Source organism: Cervus canadensis, chromosome 23 (assembly GCF_019320065.1).
Source record: "Cervus canadensis isolate Bull #8, Minnesota chromosome 23, ASM1932006v1, whole genome shotgun sequence".
Taxonomy (NCBI): Eukaryota; Metazoa; Chordata; class Mammalia; order Artiodactyla; family Cervidae; genus Cervus; species Cervus canadensis.
Genome location: NC_057408.1, coordinates 4,006,784 through 4,024,761, shown reverse-complemented (window position 1 = coordinate 4,024,761; position 17,978 = coordinate 4,006,784). Strand labels below are relative to the sequence as shown.

Here is a 17,978-nt window from a genome sequence, read left to right as displayed (position 1 = left end):
CAGGAGCGTTGCTGTGAGCCCTTCTCTCCCCAGCACACTCACCACAGCGGCATCGGGAGAGGCATCTGAGGAGGGGTTCGGGGGGAGACAGAACAGATGCACTCATCACGGTCCATGCAGAGGACACCCCATCACATTCCAGTCTCACAACTGGGATTTCCTCTGGAGGAAAAAAAGGCTTCCCAGGTGGCACAGTGGTAAAGAATCCGCTTGCCAATGCAGGAGACGCAAGAGATTCAGGTTCAATGCCTGGGTTGAGATGATCCCCTGGAGAAGGGCATGGCAACCCACTCCAGTATTCTTGCCTGGAAAATCCCGTAGGCAGAGAGGCCTGGCGGGCTACAGTCCATGGGGTCACAAAGAGCTGGACACGATTGAGTGGAGAACGCATGCTGGAGGAAAAACAGATGCTCTCCAACCCTGCGGAGGCCTCCACACCAGCAGAGGAGCCCAGACCAATCAGGAGGAGGGCATCCATGATGGACTCGAGATGCCCAGCCCCTGCTCTGTCCCTGGACGTCCCTGCTGCCAGGTCTGCCCTCCCCTCCAGCCTCCGGAGCCAACAGAAGACTCCACTGGGCTCCAGGCGCTGACTGCACCCCTGCTCCCTTGGCCAAGCACGGGCTGCCTCCTGACACCTTCTCACCCTCCCTTGTGCTGCTACCCAACTCTTACCCTGCTCTTGAATTTTTTATGGGGTTTTATCTCGTCCTGACAAGACTTCACGGTCCTTGGGGGCCCCGCTTCTTCCTATATTTCTCACCGTCTCAAGCCCAGGATGGCAGACTGGTCCCCGGGCCCCCAGCCCTCTCACGCCCAGCCTGGGACACACCTTCCCCGAGAGTGGGGTTCGCCAGCTCCTTTGCCCGCTGCTGCTGGGCCCAGGCTCCCCCCCAGCCCCCTTCCCAGCTCTTAGAACATTACAGCCAAGGATGCTTTGGGGTAGGGGGGTGGCGGGGAGGGGGAAACCTGTCCCATCCCCCATCTCTACAGCCGCCAGAGTCACCTGGTCCCAGAACCAAGACTGCAACCTCTTCCCACCGCATTCTAGACCTTTCTTAAGGCAATTCACCTCCACAAGTAATGAGCACCTGCTGTATGCTGTGCCCCACAGTTTGAGGGAGCATGGAAGTCACAGGCCGCAGGGTCACTGGTCAGCCAGCCCCACACCTGGCTGGAGTCAGGTAGCTTCTTCCCTGTCCCCTCCCCGTAAGACAGGGGAACATCACAGCTCCGGGTTCCAACGCAGGCTAAACCAAGCTCTGTAACCTTGAGTAGCCTGTTTCCACATCTTTAAAGTTGACTGGTGATGAAAGTACCATCTAGGTAAAGTGTTGGGAGGATGAAGTGAGAAGGAACTCGTGAGAAGTTGAGAGTGTGGGTCCCACCCCCAGCCTTCAAAAGCTTCCGAGTTGACGGACAAAGACTGGAAACTCAGAGCACACCCAGAAGGGAGCCCCGCGGTGTCCTCTCTGAACCCAGCATCGCCTCTGGGAGAGCACCTCGGGTAAAGGCCTCCAAGCTCCTCTGAGCCTGGTGGCCCAGCGCCCGTCTCAGGTGACACCCTCTCCACTGTCTCTCTTGGGGTATCCAGGGTCCCCATCATCCTGCTCCCTCCTGGCCATGGCTCCCTGAGCCTGCCCAGCTGGAGCGGTGACAGGCCCAGGTGGTTTGCAAGAGGTTGGCGGGGGGTCTCAGAAGCTGGAGCAGGCTCCACACAGCCTGTCCCTGGGGGTGTGAGGGCAGGGGGCTGTGACCCCCGGGCCGGTCTCGCCGCTGAGGAGGAGAGCTGGCTCCCTCTGAGACCAGCATCCCTTCCCTCCACCCTCCTCACCCTGCAGGCCGCTCAGTCAAGCCCACCTCCGGATGCCACCCTGACCACGCCAGCTCACAGAGTCCCCCTGGACACCCACAGCAGCTGCCCACTGGGCCTTTTGGCCTCTGTCCCCAGGCACCTTGGATGACCAACTCCTCCTGCACAGGCAAGTAACCACAAAGCAGAGACTGCAAAGGCTCATTCGGGGTTATACCATTACGTCTGTCCAGTATTTTTAAAATATTCAAGCCAGTTTTACAAACCAGAAGATTTCACAGTAAAATCCCCATTTCTGATGTCCTTCAAAGCCTGGGAGATCCACCAATACTGGCCACCTCCCCACACTGGAAGCTTGAGCAAAGCGGGGCTGGGCTCTTCGGACAGGGCATGCAGTGGCCAGTCCTCCACAGACCCCAACGCTCCCTAATTCCCCACGGCCCACAGCCATCACTCTCATGAGGCTCCACGCATTCACACGTTACCTGCCTGGTCCTCGCCAACATCCAAGTTTGAGCCCCTCCTGCAAGAAAGTAATGAGGAGTGTCCCTAAGAACCTGGCAATCAAGAACAAGGATTGTCCCCTGGGAGTTACAATGGGAAATCAATACACAACAGTCTAAAATAGAAACACGCAGAGTCACTGCAAAGGGGGAGAAGGAAAGGTTTCCGGATCAGCAGGATGCCACCCTAACCTGGTTGAAGACAAGCCACAGAGCTATTACAGGAAGACTGTGTCACTCTGCAGAGATTGGGCTGCACTGGAAACAAAGAAAACAGTCAACCACAGAAGGCAGTGTACCCCCAAACTCTGTTCAGGGAAAGAGGCGCACCTCCTGGGTGTCTTCAGGGGGTCCAAGTAAATGGAAAGGGTTGTCCCACTGCTCCCTGTAAAGCCCCCACCGCACTCCAGTTCAGTCTTAGGGGCTGCCTCCTTCCTCGGCTGAACTACAAGGTCTTGGAGGCCGAGGACAAGCCTGCTCCTTCCCCTGTGACCTGGGAGCCAGACCTGAGCCCACCGTAGACATTCAGTTAATCACTGAGTATTTGATATGAGAGTTGGAGCATAAAGAAGGTTGAGTGCTGAAGAATCGATGCCTTCAAACTACGGTGCTGGAAAAAAAACTTTTGAGAGTCCCTTGGACAGCAAGGAGATCAAACCAGTCAAACCTAAAGGAAATCAACCCTGAATGTTCATTGGAAGGAACGATGCTGAAGCTGAAGCTGCCATAATTTGGCCACTGGATGTGAAGAGCCAACTCATTGGAAAAGACCCTGATGCTGGGAAAGACTGAAGGCAGGAGAAGAGGCGACAGATGGTTGGATGGCATCACCGATTCAATGGACATGAGTGTGAGCAAACTCTGGCAGAGACAGGGAAGCCTGGTGTGCTGCAGTCCACGGGGTCACAGAGAGTCGGGCATGACTGAGTGACTAGACAACAGCAATTTGGGGCTTCCCTGGTGGCTCAGTGGTTAAAAAAATATCCGCCTGCCAGTACAAGAGACGTGGGTTCGATCCCTGGTCTAGGAAGATCCCACATGCCTCGGAGCAACTAAGCCCGAGCACCACAACTACTGAGCCTGTGCTCTAGAGCCCGGGAGCCGCAGCTACGGAAGCCCGCGCCCCCGGGAGCCCGCGCCCCGAGAGCCCATGCTCCACAAGCCAAAGCAAAGAGAAGCCCTTGCATCGCAATTGGAGAGTAGCCCCCGCTCACCACAACTACAGAAAAGCCCTCACAGCAATGAAGACCCAGCACAAATAAGTAAATAAAGGGCTAAACAACAACAACAATTTGATGCTGGATTCTGGAATTAGACAATGGATGACAGGTAACTGAGGTTCTGTCCCCTTGGTAATCAGCAGGCAGGAAGCAGCTGGCTGCCAGTGGGCAGAGATGAGGCAGGGGCGGAGGGCATGTTAGCAGTGAAATGAGCTAGCACGGTAGGCTGGGGGAAGACCCCCTCTTTGGCTGACTAGCTTGCACGTATCACACACGATGCTGGAAGCCCACTAGACAGCAACCACAGGAATCTCAAACTTGACCCAGTGCCTGGGCGCTTATTATTCTCCCTGCATCCGCCAGGAACTGCAGGCAGAACTGAACAGCACAAGCCCAGGAGTGTAAAAACCACAGAAAATGGAAGCCCAGACCCCCTGATTCCAGGCCCTGAGCCAGCACACCCATGCTGCCCCTGCCTTTGCTTGGAGGACCCCAAGAGGGGTGCTCCTACTCAGGGCCAGCTGCCTTTGACTTTCACTGAAGCAGCAAAGCAAACCATCAATATGATATTCCCCACAGACTGTAGTCCCCATAGATTCCAAACTATTTCCCTCTAATATCATACTTACTTTTCAAATTAAACTATACACAGTTCCCTCGATACATAAAAGAAAACAACTAGCATTTATTGAGCATTTACTATGTGCTGAATTCTGTGCTAAATGCTTGTCATATATTTTACTTTAATCCTCAAGACACTCCTATAATGAAGGCACATTTTTGGTCCCATCGTACAAATCGGGAAACCGAGGCAGAGAGGAGTTGCCCAAGGTCATCTGTTAAGAGGTGAGCTGAGTCAGGTCTTGAGCCCAAATGGCTCCAAGATACCGTACGCTGACGAAACAGAAGTGAGGAGCCCAGAGCCCCACCCACTCAACAAACTGGTCCTGGCCCAACACTGCCCATGAGCTGCTGGACCCCATGGTCACTGCTGAAGCGGGTCCTGGAGCTGCTGCAGGTTAAGGCTTTGTGTCTTTCACAGGATAACAGAGTAAGTTACCATCAGATATGAATGACTGAATCAGATCTTAAGTTATCTGTCGAGCTTGGGCTGGGGCTCTGGGCCTCCTGCCTTTGGATCTGCAAGTCCAGCACCATCCTGCCAGTCGTCTCTCAGTCACCATTTGTAGGAGGGAGACAGGTGTGCATCACCACTTCCCTCTTATCCATGGGGACCCTGGAACAACGTGCATATGGCTTCCCAACAGGAAGGACCACAACCCAGGCATCCTGACTCTAGCCCTGGGGGTTTCCCCAGGACCAGCATCAGCTCAGGGTCCCACTGCCTTCTGGCATGAGCCAATAATCACTGACCGTTCCCACCAGCTTGTGTTATGATGGGGTAGAAACTGAGGGATGAAGGAGAAAGGGACTGGCTGGAAGGGATGAAAGCCCTATGAGGTACAGAGCCTTCTCCAGGAGAGAAGGGATGGGAAAGCCAAGTTCTGCAGACCACAGGCCTCTGCTGGCTACGGCTGTTACCTTGTAGAGCACAGAACCCCATCACCAAGTTCTCGGCAATGACGGCCAAGCCAGAGATGAGAGCTACTGGCCACGGCCACGTTGCAGACTCAGGTACGAGACTTCTCCGGGGGCTGGTTTTCCCCAAGTGTTTCTCTCTGGGACGTGCTAAGGCCACATATTTAGGAAAATAGGCAGCCAGAAAACCTGAGTCCAGATCACTCCCATTGGGCACCCATGACAGTATGTGTTCTTGTGGACCTTCTAGAGTATCATTTGGTCTCTCCCATCACTATACTTTCAAGGCAGGGTAGGAGTTCACAGAACTTGGGTGGAAGGCCCATGGGCTCCAGTGGGAGGGCTGTGGACTTGCTGATCCCAGGCCTCTGTGACCTAGGAGCTCTCCTGGGGGACTAGTTTGAGGCAGCAGCAAGAAGGACTCCCAGATGCAGCCAGATGCCTTGCAGGGGGAAGAGAGAACTCGCCTGGTGGCAGATCTCGATGGCTGCTCTTATTAGGCCATCACAGTCATTGGGCTCTATTTCCCATTTTCCCTGCGGTTAATTCCCCTCACTAGAGTGTGGGAGCAGCAGATAACCTCTTTAGGGGCACCCAGCAAGAGCAGTCTGTAGCCAGTTACAGCCACAGGGAGCAACTGAGTGGTTAACTGGCAGATAATTAACTGAAGAAATTCCCCACAGCCCTCTGCAAGCTCTGCTGAGAAGGGGAAAGGAGGATATAGAAAGCTAGAAAGGGGCCTCTGTTGTCTCCAAAGTCACTGGATGTCACTCCAGAATCCTGGGAGCTGAGATGTAGAATGGTCTCTGTACGTTGAATCAAGTGTGAGTGAGGATGTGGAGAAATTAGAAGGCTCATACTCTGATGGTGGGAATGAAAAAGGATGCAACTGCTTTGCACAACAGTCTGGTAGCTCCCCAAATGATTACACATATAGTTAATATATGATCCAACAATTCTAATGTGTGTCTGTATACACATAATGCGTGCTAAGTTGCTTCAGTTGTGTCCGACTTTTGCGACCCTACGGACTATAGCCTGTCAGGCTCCTCTGTCCAGCTCTATGAAAACCTAAAAGACCTCCTAAAACTAACATCAAAAATAGATGTCCTTTTCATCACAAGGGATTGGAAAGCAAAAGTAGGAAGTCAAGAGATACCTGGAATAACAGGCAACTTTGGCCTTGGAGGACAAAATGAAGCAGGGCAAAGGCTAACAGAGTTTTGTCAAGAGAACACAGTGATCACAGCAAACACCCTTTTCCAACAGCACAAGAAACAACTCTACACATGGACATCACCAGATGGTCCTACCGAAATCAGACTGATCACACTCTTTGCGGTCGAAGATGGAGATGCTCTAAACAGGCCCAGAGGAGCATCATCAACACATGGAAGGAATGTTATTCTTATTGGTTTGTTCTGCATGACCAAAAAATGTACATAAAACTACTAGGTATAAATACAGGAGAAAACTTAGAAAGCAAATTCCAAGACCCACCATTATTTTATGAGACACAAAGGAAAAATGCTGCCAATTAAACTATGACATAATGCTTTAGTGACAGTCCTGAGTGCAAACAAATGGGTCACGTGAGCTTTGAGGAGGTTTCATCTCTTCTGAGGGATTGGGGAGTTTCTCTTGCCTTTGGCGGCATGTAGGAGACTGATAATTCCTGTCGCTTTAAAAGAAAATATGAAATTGCAGTCCTTCCTCTAACAACACATATTTGCTTTTCTAATATCAAATCAAGCCCCCACTACTGTTTCCATGTCCCTCTGTGGACACAGTAACATTTGGTATCAATAATAGGTTATAGTGAGATCTTTTGGAAGACATTTCGAGTGACAATTCACTTAACAGGTGGGTGGCCAACAACACACCTAATACAGCTGAGGTCATGACAGTCTGAACGGCAGGACCACGTTCACACCTGCTTAGGAAATGACAGCGATGCCATGTGACACAGTGGCTCTGCCAAGTGGCTGACAGCCAGTGGTAATGAGATGCATCCTTATTTCAGAGATACTAGCAGGTGGGGGGGAAAGCATGGCTCCCAGAAGCAATGAAATGGGCAAGCCAATCCCTCACGTTACAGATCAGGAAATACAGGCACAGAGCTGACATGACACATCCCAAACCGTGGAGCCAGGACTAAAACCCTTATTAGTTGAGATTTGTGCCAACGTTGTTTCCTTTCTACTCCCTCAGGCTACCTCCAGGAGACTGCTATCTCTAAGCTCCTCTTACATTTTCTTGCTTAAAAAAAAAACAAAAAACAAGCCAGTCTTTTAGAGCATATACAACAATAAGATGAACATATCAGTACAAACAGTCTCAGCCCTACAAGCCCATGAAGATGGGCTCATTCCAATGCCATCTAAGGGACCACCTTAAACATGTATATAGGCAAAGAAGGACCATTAGTTTATAGCTGTCAGGAGACTGCATTTCCACTCCCCACAGGCTGATCCCCAGGCTGCCATCCAACAATATTGTGCCATGTTTATGAATGAGGCTGGCCAGGTGTTTTCTTTTGAGTTACATGCTCTCCCTGTGGGTGGGGGCCCAGGGGAGACAACCTCCCCATCAGATCGCCTATGAAGAGTCTGGAAATGCCCTTGCCGAGCCTGATGTTAGAAATCACTGTGTCTGTTGCATGCAGATAGAATATCCGGAGTTCAGATACTGCTAAATTGAGTCTCAGAATCTAAACACGCTGCTTGCATCCTGGCAGTATATGTGTCTTTACAGGACACTGGATCAAGATGCGGAAAAACACATTTTTTTTTTGGTGAGCCTGGGATTGCAGAGCTGGCCCCTTGACATGAACACAGATTAACACATTCAAGTTCTCTTTGCTTCAACAAAAAAGTTCTTTTTCTTTTCCTGTAGCTGGATAAAGAATGAGCCAAAAAGTCTTCAAGGTGAGGACAGATCCAGTTAAACGGAACTCAGATACACTTCCACGAGTAGAAGACAGAAGCCTGAAAACTGAACCGGAAGCAGGCCTGCCCAACATGGATGAGGACAGTGGCCTGTGTTAACAGCCAGGCTGCATGGCGGTGAGCAAGGAGAGCACGGCTCAGATATCAGCAAGAGTCACCGTCTCACCAGGGACACCGGGGCAAGATGGAATTAATGAGAGGCGAGCTGCACTGGGACTGATGCAACAGGAGGCCACTCAGGCCTGGAAGACCGGGGAAGAAAGAAAGAACTAGCTATGGTGCAAAAGGTAACCAAGAATTTGTCTAGCATCCAGCACTGTCAACGGAGAAGAAAGCAACCAACATTCCAGTCTATTTGTAGCGCAAGCCGGGAACACAGCTGGGGACGCTGAGCTGTCACAGCTCGAAAGGAATAGCCCTTCCGCTCACCCCCTGCCCTTGATTCTGGCTCTGCCCCTGGCTCAAAGCGCAACACCTGCCACTTCCTCAGCGCATGCCAGGCGCCCTGCTAGACCCCGGGTGCCAGGTGAGACGTGGCCTCTGCCCTGAGGATCTCCTGGGTGGCAGGCAGAAGACGGGACGTGGTTGGAATTCCCACTCAGGAGCCACAAAGACACTAGTATAAAAGGACACTCGGGAGTCAGCCCAGGGCAACTGGTTAGACAGCCACACTGCATGACCCCCCACAGAGGTCTCCCCAGGGGATAAACCCCACCTTGACAGGTCAGTTGAGAGGATTATGTAAAAATATGTAAAATGAGCGCAGTTCCTGGCAAACAGTAGGCAATCAATACATGATGTGTATACTTGGTGTGCTTATCCCAAATATGCATTGTTTGAGCTCCATAAACATTGGCGCTTAATAATTTGTCTGGTGAATAATAACAAATATTCTTAACAAACAATTAATCATTTGCTCCCTGGTGGTCTAGTTGCTAGGACTCTGTGCTCCCAATGCAGGGGGCCCAGGTTCAATCCCTGGCCGGGGAATTAGATTCCACACATCACACACAGAAATAGCATGCCCTGGCTAAGAAGATCTTGTGTGCTGCAGCTGAGACCCGGTGCGGCCAAATAAGTAAATAAAATTTTTAAAAAGAGCAATAATAACTTGTCCGGGTGACCACTTCACGGTATATACAATTATTGAATCATTATGCTGTACACTTAAAAACTATTAATAACATAACACTCTATGTCAATTATTCCTCAATTAAAACAAACCAAACCAAAATAATAATTTGTCTGGGAAAGAAGGTCAGAGATCACTTTCCTTGAGTGGCCTTGGAGGAGGATGTGTGTACTGGTGGGGAAGGGGAGAGGCCCCAAGTGCAGGGACTGCATCACCAAGGCACCAGCAAGCCTGGGCCAGGGCCAGGTCACCGTCTCCACTGCTGAGGGCCTGGGTTCAACCCCTGGTCAGGGAACTAAGATCCCATAAGCCATGCAGTGCAACTATATATATATATGAAAGTGAAAGTGAATGTGTGGGTCACTCAGTCACGTCCAACTCTTTGTGACCACATGGACTATAGCCAGCCAGGTTCCTCTGTCCATGGGGATTATCCAGACAAGAATACTTGTCATTCCCTTCTCCAAGGGATCTTCCCAACCCAGGGATTGAATCCGGGTCTCCTGAACTACAGGCAGATTCTTTACCATCTGAGTCACCAGGGAAGACCCCACAAATGTGTGTGTGTGTGTGTGTGTGTGTGTGTGTGTGTGTGTAAGTAAATAACAAAATAAGATTTTGGCATTTTTATAAGCAAGAAACGACACGCTTTGGTTTAAGAGAAAAAAAAAGTTGGCTGTGGGGTCCCTCTGGCCTGTTGATCACTGGGTTAGAACACTGGCTGGGAGGGACCTCGGCTGTCCCAGCCTGGGGCAGCTGGTCACTCGAAGGGTAACCCCTGCTAGGAGGCACCTGCCACACCAAACGCCAGGCCAGCAGAGCCTTCTGCTCACACCCGTCCTGCAGGAACACCGCCTCATGTGCAAGGCCTTCCCACGTCCATGAGCTGTCTGGCACAGAGGTCATTTTCTACTCTGGCAACGCGCGAAGGCCCCTGCTGGGTGGATGGCATGGTTTCCACCTGTCACCCTGTGCGTCACCGCTTAATCTAGAAATCTGCTGACCTCGTGTGGAGCCCAGAGGTGGGAAATGGCAGCAACACTGGGGTTGCCCCCCTCCCCCGCCCCGCATGGCCCCTGTCCCTGGGAAGAAGGCTGGAGGTGAGAGGTGGGGACCAAGAAACAACCCCCATAAAGCCCTTGTAACTCATGTTGAATGCGTCGATACAGTCAATAAACGCCAGTGCCGTCATTACCGGTGCCACCTTCCTCGTTCCTGCTCTGGGTGTTGCTACAGCATTCCTTCTCTGTTTTTTTCACCACATTGGGACGTCCAGGAGCCCGCCTGCCCACACAGCAGTGCTGTGTGTGCCATCATTACAAACAACTTCCCGGCAGTGGATTCTCCTGCTGGCAAAATACCAAAGGGAAATATGTCCTCAAGCTCTGATTTTAAATGCCCTGAGATGGCACACGCCGTGAGCTTCTACCCAAATCCCCTGCTGTCCTGCAGACTCCCCTGTCTACTTCCAGGTACAGTCTAGAGAGCGGGCAGGCTCCAGCCTTTCTGAGCAGCCTCAGATGGGAGAGGTGCCCGCCACACCTTCCTGCCTTGCTAATCACATCACACGTCTAACTTCCTTCATACCGAGGCCTCTGAAGCCTTCTTAAACATGAATGAGCAGAATTTCACAGACTAAATTGTATGGTTTCCGTTTCATCTCTTGGGACTTATAAGACAAGCCAAATATGTGGGATACCTCTGACTGCCAAGCAGGAAACACCAGGAAACCTGGTAAGAAAATCTCCCCAACTCCCCAGTGACCTCAGCTGGGGTTTCCCCATCCCCCGTGCTACTTGTCCGACATTTAAGACACTCGACCTTGGCGATGCCCACTGGAGGTCTAAGGAATTCGGCTGCAGGGTCTAGGAGCCAAAGGATGGGTTGGAAAGGATGAGGAAGCAAAGGAACAGAAGGTGCCAGAAGCCCCATCATGGGCCCGGCTGTAGGTATAGGTCTGTCTATTGCTTTGGCCATTGGGTCTCCTCATCAGAATCAGCCCAAGTTCTCAGGCTCAAGAAAAGAGAACCCAGCAAGACCCTCCTTTAGCCCAGGGGGATGGATCTGCATGCCAGCACACAGGCTGCATCCATGATCCATTCCTGCCCAGACAACTCCCATATCCCCCTCAAGACCCTTCTCCCCAGGCCTGATTTTCTGGTGAGCTATCTGTTGAAAGGTCAATTACCCACTCACACATGTGTTTCCTCTTAGATGTTGCAGGTCCCTCACATCTTTTTCTTCCTTCTTTCCTGCAACCTCATGGAGATTTTCCAATCTCCCTCACAGAAAGTAGGGGTCAATGAGATGTAAAAGGAAGTTAATGGGCGGGAAACACTTTAAAGGGATTGACTGAGCCGGCACATGACTTTTGTCCTTTCCACTTTTTCCTCCTTGTGTGGAATGCAGGCATGATGTCTGGAGCTCCAGCAGCTCTCTTAGACTATGAGGCAACTTTGAGGCTAGTAAGTAGCCACTCATTCAGCATGGCAAAGCAGAAAGATGGAAAGAACCTAAGCTTCTGATGGCCACAGAATCCCCACACCAGTCCTGGATTCCTGCCTCTAGATTCCTTCTACATGAAAAAAAAAATATATAAATCTCTGCATTGTTTAAACCGATGTTATTCAGGTTTCCTGTTACAGTTGCTGTGGTAAGCAGCTCTTTTAAGATGGGCCTCAGTGACTCTTGCCTCCTGTGTTCCAAACAGAATATGGTAAAATAATAAGATGTCACTTCTGTGATCAGGTTAGAAGAGACTGACTTCTATCTTCCTGACTCTCCGCTGCCTTTTCAGCATGCACACTCTGATGAAGCAAGCTGCCATGCTGGAGAGACCCACATGGCCGGGAGCTGTGGGAAACTTCTGGCCATCAGCCAGTGAAGAGTTGAGGCCTCAACCCAGTAGCCCCAAGGAACTGAACCTCGTCAACAACCACACCAGGGAGCCAGGAAGCAGACACTCCCACAGTCTATCACAGTCCTGGTCAATGCCTCTTTCTTCTACAGCCTTGGGAGAGGCCCTGGAAACAGAGTCCTGCCAGGCCGAACCAAGACTCTGAGCAGCACAAAGTGGGAGACAGTGTGTTTTGTTTGGGGGATGTTTGTTACACAGCAGTAGAGAACTGACACAGCTGCGGATCCTGATCCTAAACGAAACATGAGCAGGACCCTCCCCGCCTTTGGCTTCCATCTCCTTGTCTGTAAAACAGGAGGGTGGGACGGGATGATCTCAAAGACACCTGTCACTTTAAAATGCCAGAAGCCTACAACTTACCCACAGTCACGCCAAAGAGACCCAGCTGTCTTGACCTCCTTCCCTGGGCAGTCAGGCTCAGGAGTCCGTCCACCCATGACAACTTAGTGCTACTTCTTCTGTTCACTGTGACGTGATGCTTCGAGGCAGGGAAAAGAAGCAGGAGACCAGGGTTCTCCTCCCTGTGCCCGGCACACAGGGCCCTGCAGCTCGCACCCCAGGACTTTCTCCTCTTGGCCGACTGGAGGCCTCGGACCCAGCAAGCCCTGGCAGTGACTCCTGCTATTTGTCAAGACGGCTCCCTGAGCAGAACCTCCTGATGAGAAACGCAAGAGGCTGGGCTGACACACAGTCAAGGTTAGTGGGCCAGAGAGGAAAGCGCTTAGCTAAGCCACTAGTTTCCCAGCTTGATTCACTGCTTATGCCATCTGCTATAGTTGAATTATATCCCCCAAAGTGAAAGTGGCTCAGTCATGTCCGACTTTTTGTAACTCCAAGGACTATACAGTCCATGGAATTCTCCAGGCCAGAATACTGGAGTGGGCAGCTGTTCCCTTCTCCAGGGGATCTTCCCAACTCAGAGATCAAACCCAGGTCTCCTGCATCGCAGGCAGATTCTTTACAGTCTGAGCCACCAGGGAAGCCCATAAGAGGTTATACTAGTCTTATAGAGAGGGAAAAATTTGCATATAAAGACATACATACAGGGAGAATGCCAAGTAGGGATAAAAGCAGAGATTGGGGTGATGCCATCTACCAGCCAAGATATGCCAAAGATTGCCACCAAACCGCCAGAAGTTAGAGGACAGGCAGGACACAGAAACTCCCCCACAGCTCTCTGAAGGAATTCACACTGCTGACACCTTGACCTTGGACTTCCAGCCTTTAGAACTATGAAAGAATCAACTTCTATTGCATTCTGTGGTACTTTGATAAAGCAGTCCTATCTGTAACGCTCAGTCGTGTCTGACTCTTTGCAACCTCATAGACTGCAGCACACCAGGCTTCCCTGTCCTCCACTATCTCCCAGAGTTTGCCCAAGTGGATGTCCATCGAGTCGGTGATGCCATCCAACCCCCTCATCCTCAGCTGCCCTCAATTTGCGCATGATATACCTTCATGCACACACTCACACCCATACACACATACACACTCACCCTGGCAAAACATCGTGTGCATTACAAAAACATAACCCCAAACAGAAATTAAAATTAAAAGAAATACATATGCATAAGAGTTCCAACACTTTCTCCAGGTGGCCCCACCTTGGAGTTTTAGGAGATACAGTTGGCGCTATCCATCAATTTCCCCCCGGTCCTTGCCATCTGAGATCCAGGATTCTGACCTTGCTTCTCAGCTCTCTAATTGTTTTCCTGTTGAACCTGATGCCCTGGTGAGGGTTTGGGTGTGGGGTGGCTCTGCCTCCCTCGGGCCTCCCACTCACGCTGGGGCCTGCTGTGGCCTGCCGAGTACCAGGCGAGGAGGGCCCTTGGGCGCACAGCCCCTCATTCCTTGGATCGCTCTCTTTCCCCATCCATCAAAAATAAACCCCGAGCGAAGGCGGATGGAGCCAACTTCAGGGCGGGGTAGGGGCACGCCTGTCTGTCGCGGGCGCAAGGATTTCTGACTCCTTGCCCTCGGGAGCAAGGTCACGGTGTGCATGCGGTGTCTCCAGGTGAGGAGGACAGGGACAGCCTGGATGCACGGGTGCAGGGAGGGAAGGGTGCGGAGTGGCAGCCAGGGAATGTGCGCTCATTCCAGAAACCCCGCCTGGCCTTGCCTGGCTGCCTGGCGTCCGCGTGCAGCTGCCATAAATGCCGGCCGCTGTCAGCCCCACCCCAGCAGCTCGGCCAGCTGACAGGCCCCGAGGACCCTAGCCTCACGCCCCCGACAGCTGTGGAACCCAGACTGCGTAATTCGTGGGGCCCTCCGAGCAAAAGAGGAATGCAAGTGAAGCCTCTGGTTCAATGTAAGGATTTCCAAACACTGACAGCCAGTGTTGGCCGAGCATTAACCCTTCTGAACATGGGGGCCCCCATGTCAGAGCACAGCTAACCCAGGCCTGACTGCTCAGGAGACAGGCCAGACTGCAACCAGGATGCTCCACCCCCGCCCCCAGAGCTGCTAAATTAACTCTCTCCTTCCCAGCCACACATTGCAGAGTCCCCTCAAGAGGTGGGACAGGGAGGGGGGTGTCCTGTTCCAGGGGGCCCCTGTGATGCAGCAGAGGTGAACAGTCACCTCTTTGGTCTGTGGAAGAGAGTCCCCTAAATCATTTGTATAGTAGATAATTTAATGAAGATACTCAGAAAAAACTATCTGAATGACAGTCTAGCGTCCCTCAGGCTGGCCTCAGCCCCAGAGGCAAAAGGACATTCTCACCTTGGCTCATCACCTGTATCTGTCCCCTGCCTGTTTAGGCCTCTTTCTATACCTTCAGAAGAGAACAATCCTTTTTTCTTTTTTTTTTTAAACATCCCAGGGTTGTCAAGAACATGAATACCAGGTCTAAAATACTAAAGAACTCTGAAGACATATTATTAATACCTGTGATGATGACAATAAAGATCATTTTGCTTTGACTGAGTCCTTTCACATGTACGACAAACTTGTCCTTTTCTGCCAAGTCTTCTCTGGGGAATCCGACTCTGGCTGAAACCCCTGTTTCCAGAGAGCGTCCCCTCCCATCAAAGGGCCTCCCCTGCGCACACCCACCAAGTGTGTACTGACCTGAGGCAGCCCTCCTGTGGCCTCCCGAACGCTGAGAGGTGCCACACTCCTGTCAGACACACAGGGCCCCCGGGTCTTTCTGGTCACTGAGGATTCCCAGGGTGGGCGGGACAGGAGAAAACTTTATCGGGCTCATTACAAAAATATGCTGGCTCATCTGGAGACAGGATGTGGGCCCTGCGCAGAGTGCAGTCATCCAGCCTGGCCAGGCCCCACCTGTTTCCGGGCCTCCCCACTCCCAGCTGCCCACCATTCCCTGCTCCCAAGGCAGCCAGCCTCTCCAGGGTAAGAAGAGGACCCCGGAGTTTTGCAATGATTCCCTTTGTTCCTCTCCCCACCCCCACCCCCGGGGGCCCCAGGAGCCAGAGGCAGACTGTGAATGGCAGGCTGGGCTTCTGCTTGGCTGATCAGAGTGATTAGCAGCCGTCACTCCCTGCTAATTGCTGTCCTCAGCAGGGCCAGGCCCGCCCGTCTGCTCCTCCAGGGCCCTCTGCCGGCACACAGCCGCCGACTGTTCACGGTGACAGGAGTTGTGTGACATGGGAATCACAGTGTCCAGGCTGTGAGGTCAGCTCGTGCCAATTATGAATTCCATTCACCCTGCCATCGAGGCCCGTGGCTTCTTCGCTGACTCTGGGCCATCTGGGTTACTTACTCCAGGGAGAGCTATTTCCAAACCATCCCTGGGAAGTAAGGTGCCCTGCAGGTGGGGGGAGCTTCACACTAGCTTATTCACTGGTATCCAGGAGAATCAGGGAGACGGGGAAAACCCTACCAAAAGCCACAGATATTGCCAGGGTGTTTCCGTACAAAGAACACAGCGCCAGGAATCCAAAAGGCTGGTGGGTCCCTTTCCTGCCCTGATATCAGCCTCTTCATCTGCAAAGTGGGTCTACATCTGCAAAGCGCTGTCTACCCTCCCATGGTTGCCATGAGGATTAACTGAGGCAACCAACACCATAATAACTATGTGAGTGACTGCTGAGAGCTAAGCCTTTAAATGGACTCTCTCCATCTGTAAGATCGGTCCCACCTTAGAGATGAGGAAACTGAGGCCCAGAACAGTCCAGACATGATGGCTACACGATAGGCAGGGCTATAGGCAGCCCATGTGGACACAGGACTGTAGGGATAGTTGTCCCGGTGCCAAGCTCTTCCTGATGCTGAAATGATCCCCTTTTGTGTGTCCTGCTCAGAGATCCAGCCCAGGCTGTTCGGGGCCTGCAAGCAGCCACTGCCGGGTACCACGTCCGGTACCACGGACGAGCGTGGTCCACCTACACCTGCTGGAGGCGGCTTGATGCGATGCCCCTGCTCTAGAAGGGCAAGGGGAATTAGCCAGATTATCAGGCTGGCTCCTGAGCGGGTCTGGACTGCAGAGCATGGGATGGGTGGCCACTCCGTGGACAGGGAGACGGTGCAGACAGGAGCCGAGAGGCTCCGAGAGCTGGGCTCGAGCCACCTCCATTTCTGAGGTCTGCCTCCTCTCATCCACGTGCACCTCATCACGTGCCCCAGAATGCTGTCTGTCCGACTCCAGGTCCCACTCTATGACCGCTGTTCTGAGTTCCCTGGGAGAGGCCTGACATCTGCACTGTGGTCTAAAGGACTAATGCGGGGCAGGAGGGGGACAAGGAGTGTCAGAGCCGATGACTGGAGAGGAGATGGAATGCGTGTCTCTTGTCTCCCAGTTAGGTGCTGTCAGGGGTGTCGGTCATTCTCCTCCTGGTCTCTGGAAAAGCTGATACGTGGAGGCGCCCCCATCCCGACGACAGCATGGTCTCCTGGGCAGCAAGGGTAAAGGACTTGGACTCCAGACACCCAAATAGAGTGGCTTGCCATCGGCTGCCTATGTGACCTCAGGCAAGTCAGCTCTCAGGGCCGGCGGGGTTTGCCGGTCAATGAGCAGGCAGGAGAGAGCCGGGCCTGGCATAGATGGACCGCCACCGCTGTTCCCAGCAGGCCCGCATGGCAGGCCCTGCGGCCCTTGCTCGGGGCCGGTGCTCCGCCCCTTCTGGCATCCGTGCTGGCCTCAGGGCAGCAGCTGGGACTGGATTCCAGGCTAAATATGGAGCGCCGGCCCAGGCTTCTCCCCACCTGCAGGCCTAGGACCCAACCTCCGCGGCTCTGGAGCGTCACGCAGCCCCCCCTCCCTCCAGCCCGGCCAAAGTGCTGACTCACAAAGTCTGCACACGAATGAGGGCCAGATGGAGGTCAGAGCACCAGAGCAACAATGAAGCTCCAGAGCAATCAAAAGCCGGCAGCACAAGGCCCCGGCCTGCAAAGGAACACGGGAACCAGCCTGCTGGTTTCAGTAACAGAGGAGGATATCAAGCTCTTTACCCTCAGAGGATATTCAGGCTTACTTCCCGGAGCTGAACAATGACAAAAGTTACAGAATAAAGATGATGCCCCCGTGAGGTGTCTCTCCCCTCCCCTAGGCTGAAAATGAATGGTCACATCTTAAAAAGAACGCTGGTAAGACTTTAGTCCTTCACCCCTCTGGCCCTCCCTCTCTCTCTCTCTCACACACACACACACACACACACACACACAAAGACAAACTCACTACTAACAAACTGTTTACTAGAAGGACAGGTCTAACAAGTAGAGTGCTGAGTATTGAGGGATTTCAACCTAAAATACCAGGAGGAGTCCTACCCTACAATGACCCAGGGTGAACCCCACCCCACAGCCCCTCTCCAGCACCAGAGACGGGGTGACACCTGCCGCACTGCTATAGGGTGAAAGGTCCTTGGCAAAAAGAAGTGTTAGCGTCTCCCCACTCAATTGTCACCGTGACTTTATTTGGATGTAGAGTTTTTGTAGATGCAATC

At 52.4% G+C, this 17,978-nt stretch overlaps 1 protein-coding gene and 1 non-coding gene across 6 annotated transcripts in view; one reads left to right on the top strand and one right to left on the bottom strand.

The window, feature by feature from the left end:
* The window catches only part of CTIF (cap binding complex dependent translation initiation factor), a 314,234-nt gene that overhangs the window by 248,439 nt on the left and 47,817 nt on the right, over positions 1–17,978 (bottom strand). The window contains exon 1 of one of the 5 annotated variants that reach the window (XM_043444063.1): positions 10,351–10,688. The exons of the other annotated variants lie outside the window; for them this stretch is intronic. The gene's annotated coding sequence lies outside the window, so the exon portion shown is untranslated. Of the gene's footprint in view, positions 1–10,350; positions 10,689–17,978 lie in introns of those variants that run through there. 5 annotated transcript variants of the gene reach the window in all.
* Positions 8,941–9,013, top strand: TRNAG-CCC. Its single transcript has one exon. It is a non-coding gene; the product is annotated as a tRNA-Gly (tRNA).